The 5,000-nt window shown below is 39.7% G+C and overlaps 3 non-coding genes across 3 annotated transcripts; all 3 read left to right on the top strand.

Moving 5' to 3' along the window:
• Nucleotides 1–1,838: 1,838 nt before the first annotated feature.
• On the top strand, nt 1,839–1,911 carry TRNAR-UCG (transfer RNA arginine (anticodon UCG)). The gene has a single exon. It is a non-coding gene; the product is annotated as a tRNA-Arg (tRNA).
• Nucleotides 1,912–3,426: 1,515 nt separating this feature from the next.
• Nucleotides 3,427–3,499, top strand: TRNAR-UCG (transfer RNA arginine (anticodon UCG)). Its single transcript has one exon. It is a non-coding gene; the product is annotated as a tRNA-Arg (tRNA).
• A 795-nt stretch (nt 3,500–4,294) lies between these two features.
• TRNAR-CCU (transfer RNA arginine (anticodon CCU)) lies at nt 4,295–4,367 on the top strand. Its single transcript has one exon. It is a non-coding gene; the product is annotated as a tRNA-Arg (tRNA).
• Nucleotides 4,368–5,000: the final 633 nt, after the last annotated feature.

Here is a 5,000-nt window from a genome sequence, read left to right as displayed (position 1 = left end):
ACGTCCAGAGCTATGTAGAGCATACAAATGAGCTTTAAACTCATGAGAAAAGAGGTTTGTATGGAAAAAGGAAAACAAAAGCATATCGTACTCATAAAATTCTCAATATATAGATTCCAAAAAAGTGCTTCCAGCGAAAAGAGCTGAAAGAACACTATGGGATGTAAACCTGAATACCTTTCAATAATATGTTCTCCATCCATGCATACCACCTACATGATAAAAATCATCTCAGGTGGACGGTTGGCCGCGTGGCCTAATGGTTAAGGCGTCTGACTTCGGATCAGAAGATTGATGGTTCGAGTCCCTTCGTGGGCGTTTTTGGCCAATGGTCACACAATCTGCTTTACATTCAGAGTGGAAAAAGTATTTTCCAATACTCTTGTAGTCCTCACTTTCTCATTACTAATCATTAATAAAGTGGAGTACATACTGTAAACTCATTCAGGTTGCATCTTCAGTCTAACTACTTGTGCATTTTAGTGGCATTAAAAAGTGCTTCTATGCCGACGCACTGAATATGTAATAGGTTTGCAGAATTTTTACGTGACAGAATGGGTTTTGAGCTTAAGTGTGTGTAGAAGAACTGCAAGGTGTGTGCCTATGTGTACATAGAGTGCTACATTGGTAAAATCTGTATGATTTGGGCAGTTAAAGTGCTGATGTTGCCTCCGAGTAAGAAAAGTACTACACAAAATGTATAAAGGATCGGCACATTGGCTGCCTTTGCTGATGCCCCCGTTGCCTAATTTGGAGTGCAATGGTTAAGTTGCAGAGTGTGGTTGAACTTGGTTAGGAGACTTAGTGCCTCTTTCCGTGTCCTACTGATGATAAGGATGGCTTGATACCATTTTCTAAGCCCAGTATATTGAGAAAAGAAGTAAGTGAAGAAGAAGTGTGGAGTCGAAAGTGGTTCTCCAATTTCTCTCCACTTGCTAAAATTGCAAAGTCTCCATTATAGCATAGAAGAGAGCGTTAAAGTCGGGGATGGAAGAGGATGAAAATGGGAAGTTTACTTATAGAGAGAAGTGAGAAATGCCCTGTGTGCACACACCGGTGTCTGACCATAGAATACATTTAAATAATGCCTCTAGAAAAGAGATATGCATGTGTGACTCAGTGGCCTAATGGATAAGGCACTGGACTCCTAAGCCAGGGATTGTGGGTTCAAGTCCCATCTGAGGTGATAACAAAAATCCTCCCTCTTTCCTTTCCAGAAAATTAGGTAGATTTATTACATGCTTCCTCTCAGAAGTTTATGAGGGATTAGGTACTTTGAAACGGTCCCATTTTACTTGTGTACACTTCACAGTCATGTTAGTGTTCTGAAACTGCAAAGTAGATTCTTAAATGCCTATTTTTGTGAGATGCATTTTCGACCGGCCAGAACATATTCCTTTGGAAAAAATGATATGAATTGGATTGGTGTGAATATTGTTTCTAGAGGTGGTGACAGGCTTTCAGCTACTTGAATAGGTCAAGCCAGGATTCATAAAACTTATACAACCTATGTGAGTGTGAAAAATTAGCATATGCAGGAAGGAGCAATTTGTACTACTTTCAAAACAGTTTCACTCCACGTCTGGAAACGTCCAGAGCTATGTAGAGCATACAAATGAGCTTTAAAGTCATGATGAAAGAGGTTTGTATGGAAAAAGGAAAACAAAAGCATATCGTACTCATAAAATTCTCAATATATAGATTCCAAAAAAGTGCTTCCAGCGAAAAGAGCTGAAAGAACACTATGGGATGTAAACCTGAATACCTTTCAATAATCCATGCATACCACCATCCATGCATACTACCTACATGATAAAAATCACCTCAGGTGGACGGATGACCGCGTGGCCTAATGGATAAGGCGTCTGACTTCGGATCAGAAGATTGAGGGTTCGAGTCCCTTCGTGGTCGTTTTTGGCCAATGGTCACACAATCTGCTTTACATTCAGAGTGGAAAAAGTCTTTTCCAATACTCTTGTAGTCCTCACTTTCTCAGTACTAATCATTAATAAAGTGGAGTACATACTGTAAACTCATTCAGGTTGCATCTTCAGTCTAACTACTTGTGCATTTTAGTGGCATTAAAAAGTGCTTCTATGCCGACGCACTGAATATGTAATAGGTTTGCAGAATTTTGACGTGACAGAATGGGTTTTTAGCTTAAGTGTGTGTAGAAGAACTGCAAGGTGTGTGCCTATGTGTGCATAGAGTGGTACATGTGTAAAATCTGTATGATTTGGGCAGTTAAAGTGCTGATTTTGCCTCCGAGTAAGAAAAGTACTACACAAAATGTATAAAGGATCGGCACATTGGCTGCCTTTGCTGATGCCCACGTTGCCTAATTTGTAGTGCAATGGTTAAGTTGCAGAGTGTGGTTGAACTTGGTTAGGAGACTTAGTGCCTCTTTCCGTGTCCTACTGATGATAAGGATGGCTTGATACCATTTTCTAAGCCCAGTATATTGAGAAAAGAAGTAAGTGAAGAAGAAGTGTGGAGTCGAAAGTGGTTCTCCAATTTCTCTCCACTTGCTAAAATTGCAAAGTCTCCATTATAGCATAGAAGAGAGCGTTAAAGTCGGGGATGGAAGAGGATGAAAATGGGAAGTTTACTTATAGAGAGAAGTGAGAAATGCCCTGTGTGCACACACCGGTGTCTGACCATAGAATACATTTAAATAATGCCTCTAGAAAAGAGCTATGCATGTGTGCTTCAGTGGCCTAATGGATAAGGCACTGGCCTCCTAAGCCAGGGATTGTGGGTTTGAGTCCCATCTGAGGTGATAACAAAAATCCTGCCTCTTTGTTTTCCAGAAAATTAGGTAGATTTATTACATGCTTCCTCTCAGAATTGTATGAGGGATTAGGTACTTTGAAACTGTCCCGTTTTACTTGTGTACACTTCACAGTCATGTTAGTGTTCTGAAACTGCAAAGTAGATTTTTAAATGCCTATTTTTGTGAGATGCATTTTCGACCGGCCAGAACATATTCCTTTGGAAAAAATGATATGAATTGGATTGGTCTGAATCTTGTTTCTAGAGGTGGTGACAGGCTTTCAGCTACTTGAATAGGTCAAGCCAGGATTCATAAAACTTATACAACCTATGTGAGTGTGAAAAATTAGCAGATGCAGGAAGGAGCAATTTGTACTACTTTCAAAACAGTTTCACTCCACGTCTGGAAACGTCCAGAGCTATGTAGAGCATACAAATGAGCTTTAAAGTCATGATGAAAGAGGTTTGTATGGAAAAAAGAAAACAAAAGCATATCGTACTCATAAAATTCTCAATATATAGATTCCAAAAAAGTGCTTCCAGCGAAAAGAGCTGAAAGAACACTATGGGATGTAAACCTGAATACCTTTCAATAATATGTTCTCCATCCATGCATACCACCTACATGATAAAAATCATCTCAGGTGGACGGATGACCGCGTGGCCTAATGGATAAGGCGTCTGACTTCGGATCAGAAGATTGAGGGTTCGAGTCCCTTCGTGGTCGTTTTTGGCCAATGGTCACACAATCTGCTTTACATTCAGAGTGGAAAAAGTATTTTCCAATACTTTTGTAGTCCTCACTTTCTCATTACTAATCATTAATAAAGTGGAGTACATACTGTAAACTCATTCAGGTTGCATCTTCAGTCTAACTACTTGTGCATTTTAGTGGCATTAAAAAGTGCTTCTATGCCGACGCACTGAATATGTAATAGGTTTGCAGAATTTTGACGTGACAGAATGGGTTTTTAGCTTAAGTGTGTGTAGAAGAACTGCAAGGTGTGTGCCTATGTGTGCATAGAGTGCTACATGTGTAAAATCTGTATGATTTGGGCAGTTAAAGTGCTGATTTTGCCTCCGAGTAAGAAAAGTACTACACAAAATGTATAAAGGATCGGCACATTGGCTGCCTTTGCTGATGCCCCCGTTGCCTAATTTGTAGTGCAATGGTTAAGTTGCAGAGTGTGGTTGAACTTGGTTAGGAGACTTAGTGCCTCTTTCCGTGTCCTACTGATGATAAGGATGGCTTGATACCATATTCTAAGCCCAGTATATTGAGAAAAGAAGTAAGTGAAGAAGAAGTGTGGAGTCGAAAGTGGTTCTCCAATTTCTCTCCACTTGCTAAAATTGCAAAGTCTCCATTATAGCATAGAAGAGAGCGTTAAAGTCGGGGATGGAAGAGGATGAAAATGGGAAGTTTACTTATAGAGAGAAGTGAGAAATGCCCTGTGTGCACACACCGGTGTCTGACCATAGAATACATTTAAATAATGCCTCTAGAAAAGAGCTATGCATGTGTGCCTCAGTGGCCTAATGGATAAGGCAATGGCCTCCTAAGCCAGGGATTGTGGGTTCGAGTCCCATCTGAGGTGATACCAAAAATCCTCCCTCTTTCTTTTCCAGAAAATTAGGTAGATTTATTACATGCTTCCTCTCGGAAGTTTATGAGGGATTAGGTACTTTGAAACTGTCCCATTTTACTTGTGTACACTTCACAGTCATGTTAGTGTTCTGAAACTGCAAAGTAGATTTTTAAATGCCTATTTTTGTGAGATGCATTTTCGACCGGCCAGAACATATTCTTTTGGAAAAAATGATTTGAATTGGATTGGTGTGAATCTTGTTTCTAGAGGTGGTGACAGGCTTTCAGCTACTTGAATAGGTCAAGCCAGGATTCATAAAACTTATACAACCTATGTGAGTGTGAAAAATTAGCATATGCAGGAAGGAGCAATTTGTACTACTTTCAAAACAGTTTCACTCCACGTCTGGAAACGTCCAGAGCTATGTAGAGCATACAAATGAGCTTTAAACTCATGAGGAAAGAGGTTTGTATGGAAAAAGGAAAACAAAAGCATATCGTACTCATAAAATTCTCAATATATAGATTCCAAAAAAGTGCTTCCAGCGAAAAGAGCTGAAAGAACACTATGGGATGTAAACCTGAATACCTTTCAATAATATGTTCTCCATCATGCATACCACCTACATGCTAAAAATCATCT

The sequence above is a fragment of the Triturus cristatus genome, chromosome 4_1, assembly GCF_964204655.1.
Source record: "Triturus cristatus chromosome 4_1, aTriCri1.1, whole genome shotgun sequence".
NCBI lineage: Eukaryota > Metazoa > Chordata > Amphibia > Caudata > Salamandridae > Triturus > Triturus cristatus.
The sequence above is the reverse complement of the archived record's forward strand: the minus strand, read 5'-3'. Positions and strand labels throughout refer to the sequence as shown.